Source organism: Salminus brasiliensis, chromosome 9 (genome assembly GCF_030463535.1).
Source record: "Salminus brasiliensis chromosome 9, fSalBra1.hap2, whole genome shotgun sequence".
Taxonomy (NCBI): Eukaryota; Metazoa; Chordata; class Actinopteri; order Characiformes; family Bryconidae; genus Salminus; species Salminus brasiliensis.
In genome coordinates, this window is record NC_132886.1 from 24,623,646 (window position 1) to 24,631,153 (window position 7,508).

Sequence of the window (7,508 nt, forward strand, 5' to 3'; positions counted from 1 at the left end):
TGGCCATATGGTGCATTGAATTCAACCTTGAGCTCCACACACAAGCAGTGATTGACATGGAAATTCCCAAGTACTACCATCTCCACTAATTTCTTACTGCAATAGTTGAGAAAACTCTCTCGACCAGTTTTGTCTTAGTTCTACAGATCCACTATCAAGAGCATCCTAACCTCAACCATAAGTATGTGGTTGAGTTTAGCCTCACAGCAGAAAGTCTGACTGGACAGCAGTAGTTTTAAATCCAAGAATTTCATGACACAAAAGCCAGATTTCAGAAACTACATTTCAGTTTCATTAAAAACTGCTACAATGTGACACCTGAACAGTCACCTTTCTAATCAAGCCAGCAAAAACATATAAACAGCCTGTAGAAACTGTATAGACTAGTATTTCCTGGGGGAAACATAACCTTGTTAATACACTATATGTCCACATGTTTGTGGACAACAAATGCATTTAGCTATATTAAGTTACATTTACATTTAAAGCATTTAGCAGACACTCTTATCCAGAATGACTTACAAAAGTCAAACAATCCTTTAGCTAGTTTGTATACACTAGGATCAAAAATGTACCTTAGTCACTAAGTTAGGCTTAGATGCTACTAAATATAAAAGTCAGTATGGAGTCCACAATACTACATGTTTAATACTGTAGAGCAGCATCAGGGGCTGGACTGTAGAGAGAGTTACTCCGAAATAGGTAGGAGAATTATCCTTTTATTACCATTGATTTTGGACGAAACTATGAATGAGCAGGCGTTTTAATACTTTTATCCATATAGTGTATTCACAGAAAATACTGTCTTTGCTGTGTGTTGTTTTCAGCCCACTTTATGTTCTGTGACAAGGCAGTGCAGTTCAAAAAGAAGTCTTTTTAACAATTTTATAACCAATTTAAAGCTATTTAGAAGTGGAAGATGGGGGAATTGTTGTATTCTGAAGTCTATGATCTTTTCCAGCACTTTTTGTGTGTTCAGTGTTAGAGTCTATATATAAGAAGTTAAGGCTGACTGAGGATCTCTTCTTCACTTCATGACTTCTGTTGAAATTCCAACACCACATCACAATAATTACAGTTGAAAGCTGACACAAGAATGTGTTTGTTTAGGTAAAAAAAGCCTACTTAAAAGTTTCCTATTATACTGAAAAATAAAAGGGCTGGGCAGGGCTGACAAATATTTATAATTATGATAATTGACAAAAAATGACAAAAAATGATTTGCAACTTATTGCCTATTACTGATTCAAAGGAATAATTCATAAAACATTAATCTCATTAACATGATATATTACTGACTTTTTTTTGTTTACAGAAGATTCTTGGCCAAAATCTTTATATACAAAACAGTGTGGTTTAGAACACAAAATGGCTACTCTAGTCTATAAAAACTAGTAAACATCCTTCCAGATCTAAACAGTCACAACCATTTTTAACAAACCAGGGCTACTTTTACCTCACTATCATAGCACAGTGGTGTTCTATGAAAATTACACATAACACATAGGTAACTTATACGGGAACTATTTACACTGGTGTTTTTGCATGAAGAAGTGAATCAGATGTATGCTGAACCCACCAGTGATGATATTCCTGGAAATCTTCGTATGAGCAGCCTTGTGGTGTAGTGGTGGAAAGTGCCAGGTGATGCCAGGTGAAGTAATTAAGGAGGAGTGTCTTCCAGATTTGCTGTACAGAGTGGGAGCTATCAGTGCCAGTGCTTGGCATCCTACTATTTGCATTCTACCATCCTAACGTTTGCTCCCCAAAGAATAAACTGGACTACCCCTGTATTTAGCGGGCTATCCAGCATCCAGAGTTTAGAGACTGCTATATTTAAATTTTTGCAGAGACATGGATGACAAATGCCATTCCAGGCTCAACACTCAACATCCTGCGCTCCTTTTGTGCAGATAGGAAAACCTATTTGTAGACTAGAGGAGGGGGCCTGTGTGTTTACATCAATGCGGAATGGTATAACACACCTAGATGGACAATAGAGACTTTAGTCACTACTCAAACCACATCTCTATGATGCTTAGTTTGCTCTTCAGGACTGTTTTGAACACACTGACTGGGGCATGTTTAGTGAGGCTGTGACTTCTGGTGTCTTCACCAATCTGGAGGAGTATACAGAATTAGTGACTTGCTTTAAATCCATCACAACCCTGACCAGAAGCCATGGATGACTGCATAGTTGCATATACTGCTGAGAACCATTGAGAAGACTTTTGAGTTAAGGAACATGGCAGGCATCAGAACTGCAAGGGCCAAGCTTTCTCGGGCCTCCAAAGAGGCAACGCTTATCTATGCAAAGAAAATCCATGACATTTTTAGGACACTGCTGACGCATGTGGCAAAGCATTCAGGCCATTATCAGTCTCCACCTGCTTGTGACAGTGATGCCTCCCACAAATTTTAATGATACCTTCAATTTTCTTTAATCTCCCTTAGCAACACAGAAAAAACAAGACTGCTGAATCTGAACACCTCTCTTTTGAATGGGTTCTGGATTTCCTGAATCAGTCATGTCAAAGAATATATAGCACCTCCATCTCTAGTAGATTGAGCTGTGTGCTCAGCCAACTGCTGTTCACTCTGCTGACTCATGACTGTACTACAAAATACAGCTCAGGTTCACTAATGGCATGACTGTGGTGGGTCTCATCAGCATGAATAATGAGAATACAGCGTGGAGGTACAGTCATGAACAGACTGGTGTAAAGCCAACAACCTGTCTCTGCCTACCCTCTGGACCAGTTTTCCCCACTGCAAGAATTTGCCTGTGTTTATAATGACCCTCTTACCCCCAATGTTTTTCCTTTCCCTATGTCTTATTTCTGTCTCTGCTATGAATTGAGATGACCTGTTTCTATTTTTTTGCTATGACACTGTTCCAACCCGGCTACTTCAAAGCTGGATCTTTATGTAAATTCACAGCAGGATGACACTGAATGGCTGTGCATGTACTGGTTGGCACACATGGACTTTACACCAGTTAATATAGACACAAACTCATGGCTTAGTGACATGACGAGAGGAGAATCACTAAATAAAAAAAGAAAAAAACAAATCGAGAAAGATCTTCTAGCACAATTCCACACAAGAGAGTTATTGCAAGATTTAAAGTAAACTGTATTGCAGTATAATTCAGTATGGTTTTAAATGTATTACTTCAAGATAAAGATAAAGCATTCCCAGCATTTTAATATGCTTCTATAAAGCCTGTGTGCTGTTGGGTGTACTGTAATGAGAAATAAAGAGCTGGGATCAAATGTTCAATAGAAAAAGTAAGCAAGAGAGCAGGAAAAGCTCCTGCCATTGAAGCCAGAACAGCCAATGAGGCTTGACCAGCATCACCTAAATTGTCATTTAAAAGACACCCCAAACTCTGAGGTTTCACTCACATGTTTCTTACAAGCAGTATGTCAGGAGTGGTCTGTGTTAAATATAGTCTTCAGACATGATTACACTTATTCTAGTATTTGCCCTATCTCTAAGGACAGGTAAGCGATTTTACATTAATAAATGCAACTAATTAACACTGTATTTGCATGTATAAAATACAAAATATGAATATTTTTCAAAAAGATATAGTAACTGTTTTGTTTCATCAGGTATTATCTCCTGTCTCACTGTAATCCAATCTGAATCACTAAAGACATTTGTTCCTGGTACTAATATAACATTAGACTGTAAAATCGAAGACATTCATGAAAACTACTTCTCCTGGTTCAGACAGTCTCTTGGAGAAGCACCTGCATGCATTATCACTCTTTATTCTGGTTCTACTCCTGTACTTCATGGAGACTTCAAGAATGATAAGCGATTTACTACAGATAAGAAAGGAAGTCTATTTACTTTGACAATTACACATACAAAGGAAGCTGACACTGGAATTTATTACTGTGCTGCACGGGATTATGACCTTGTCGTTTTCAGTAATGGAATATTCCTCAAATATGAAGGTTAGTTATCTTCAATCTGCAACATACCACTTCATACACATAATTACTGTAGTTTACTGAAATGCATAAATATTGAGTTACCTTTGTCATGTTAAAGAAAGTAATTAATTTGAATGTACCATGCCAACTTGATTTTAACTTAAATACATTATTAGCAAAAAGGATTCTAAAGAGTATCAGAGTATTTTGTATAAAATCATAATCTATAAAAATGCAATCTTAAAGAACACTTAAAGGACCAATTTGAAAGTAAAGTAGTAAATAAGAAAATTGTTCAGTATTTAAAAGTCTTATCTGCAAGAAATATACTTTTTTATTTAGAAATGTTACACATATGCTTACCTTGTTTAACTAAATCATAAATACATTCTTAAAATATAATTGTCATTAACAGTGTAGTAATATTTAAAATTTGGACCTCATTTAAAATATGACACTTTTTTGTGTTTTCCTGTAATAGTATTTGTCTGTGCATATTATTGCCCTGCATACATTTTCCAACTTTTTATGCTTTTGTCTAACTCTTTCCAATCCTTTAGGACCAACTTTAAAGTACTACCAGTATTACATTAATAAACTTATAACACTGAATCAAACAAAGAACACTGAAAAGAAAGATTCAGTTCATCCAGGTGATTCTGTGACTCTGCAATGCACCATGCTCACCCAGAGATGTGTGGGACAACACAGTGTGTACTGGTTTAGACACAGATCAGGAGAATCTCATCCAGGAATCATTTACACTCACGGAAACAGCAATGATCAATGTGAGAAAAGCTCTGGTACTGGTTCTCCTACACAGAGCTGTGTCTATAAACTCCCCAAGAGAAACCTCAGCCTCTCTGATGCTGGAACTTACTACTGTGCTATTGCTGCATGTGGAGAGATACTGTTTGGAGAAGGGAATAGGCTTGAAATTACTGGTGAGCAATATCACAAATGTGTGATATAAGTATTTGTATATATGTATATATAGTAGCAAATACTACTAATAAGTAATTTCTGAATTCAGGACCAAATTCAGAAATCACTGAAATGTACTGGAAAGTCTTTGCCTTAGCAGCATCAAATGCGGTATGTTTGATTATAATTGCTGTCCTGTTGTGCACAAGAGCAAAGAAAAGGAATGCTGCCAGGTCTGGTAAGTCAGTGCTTTTTCTTGCTTTTTCCATTCAACATTTGATATTACTTGTTACATTAATAATAACTGTTATTTTATTTAGTGGCAACTTCCTCTTTCTTTAGTACTTTAGTGCTTTCTAAAAGTACTTGAAACCTATAAAAGTGGTAAAGTGGCAGCATCATATTGTAATTATACATGTACCTTCAACAGATGGTTTTGATGTTATCAGAAATATTACATATTTGGAGTGGAGTGTGCATTATATTATGTATTTATTTATATATTTATAAGCCATGGTTTAACTAAACTTACATTATTATTATAATGAGCCCATTCACTTCCTTTGACAGTTGTTAATTGCTCTGGAGCTAAAACACTTGTTGCAGACTAATTTTGTTAGTTTTGTATTTTGTACCCAGTTATCTTCCACACTCTGTGTATGTCTAGGATATGTGTGCACATGACAGTTATTGGTATCTGTGCCTAATATATTATGTGCATCAGTAGTTTGATGTGTATCATACATTGTCATACACTGTCAGTTATGTAGTATACATTATCATCTCTTGTGATGGAATGTTGGGACACATGCGTATATATGACTACATCATGTAAACATATCCAGAAAACTGAAATGGAAAAATGGCATCATGATATGTACATCAAATAAACAGTGTTTAATATTTCATTGTTTTTATTGTTTTGGTGGGTCGCACATTTGTGAAAATTCTATTCTGATAAAATAAGCCCACATTTGCACATGATTATTTATGACTTCAGTGGTTGAATCAGTCTCTACAGTCTCTGTTTCATACTTGATTAAACAAAGACCCATCCAAAGAAATCCAAATGTCTAGTATAATATGTGATCCTTGATTCCATTTTTTGAGCATATACTTACTGTTTTATCTTTCACATTTTAAACCATTTAAAAAAAACAATCCAATGCAATAACTAAACAAAACACCATCTCTAATCACTGATTGGGAAGCACCATAAGCTATTTGAGTATTCACAGTGCCCCCTTGTGAAGAAACCTTTTTAGCCTGCTAAACGTGAGCGAGTGAGTGATGTACAAGCCAGGTCCATTAGAATTTTTTCATTTTCCTCTGTTAAGAGACAACTGTCCATGTTAATTGAATTTGACACAATTCACTGTGGAGACCAGAGCTAATATTACTACATTTTCAGTGCCGGCAGCAAGATTTAAGTGCAAGGAGTTTTACTGTGATCATTTCAGGATGTTCTAATATTTCATCTCACAGGCCAGCCAGAGCGATCATGTTCTGCATCGGCTCCTTCCACCTCTTCAGTAAACCAGGTATTTCATTAGTATTAGATTGATTAGAATCAATAATAGTATAATTTAGAAACATTTTCCAGCTGAAATACATAACTGCAGAACATGTAGAATTGTTTATCATTAAGTGCATTAATGTTTTTGTCTTTTTTTAGAATGTGGAGAGAGAGGAGCTGAGTTATGCAGCAATTAAGTTCCCGGCAAGAAAGTCCAAGAGGCAAGAAACACATAAAGACACAAGCACAAATGTAATATACTCCTCTGTCACTGGTCTAAACTGAACACGGGACCAACATTAATTCTGTGTTTAAGCCGAGACCTTACATGCTAATGTGTTAGCTTCTTATAAATAATGTCAAATGTCAAATATTCATTCTGCATTAAACATGCAATGTCATAACATGCAGCTACCACATTCTTAAAACTGCATCTGCATCTACCCCTCAGTATATATTAAATGAAAAAGTGAAAGAAATTACTGGGTCATATGCATTATTTCGTCATTCCGTTGTCTGATATTAACCTGAGTGCTCTGTGGGCTTAGTTCTTTTGAGCTACACATTTTAATTTGTATGTAGCAGAAGTCAGCACTTCAAACTCACTTGAGTCAGTGAGTTGGATGAGTCAAACATGTTCAAAAACAAAAGGTCTTGCTCAATCAATAATCGACAGTGTCTCTTCAGATTCACACATTGCCTAGTGTTCAGTTCTTTTGGCACAGTGAGTGTGACTCCTTGAGAAGTCAATCTGTCAAGGAGACTCTAATGAACAAATATATGCCAAGAAGCTAAAAAGGAACGTTTAAGCAATATATTGGGCAATAGTTTTTTTTTATTATTTTATTTTTTAAAATTAAGGGCCGTGACACAGATCGATTGAGCTAGATCAATTAATTAATGAATTGAACAACATTAATGCTCAGCTATTTTATCTTATACAAAACCCAGACATCCCAGGTCCATGTTCAGACTTAGGTCATGAAGCAACATAGACTAACAGAAAACTTTAGGACTGTAAACTATATTTTTGTCTGAGACCAGAAAACAAGTAATGGCATCACTCAAAGACTTCTTTAGGTCAACTTAAGAATCTGTAAAATTCTTAAGAAATCAGAAAC

At 35.9% G+C, this 7,508-nt stretch overlaps 1 long non-coding RNA gene across 1 annotated transcript; it reads left to right on the plus strand.

The window, feature by feature from the left end:
- Positions 1-5,079: 5,079 nt before the first annotated feature.
- LOC140561657 (uncharacterized) lies at positions 5,080-6,656 on the plus strand. The gene is made up of 3 exons (XR_011980083.1): positions 5,080-5,109; positions 6,357-6,412; positions 6,547-6,656. It is a non-coding gene; the product is annotated as an uncharacterized lncRNA (long non-coding RNA).
- The last annotated feature ends 852 nt before the right edge of the window (positions 6,657-7,508 follow it).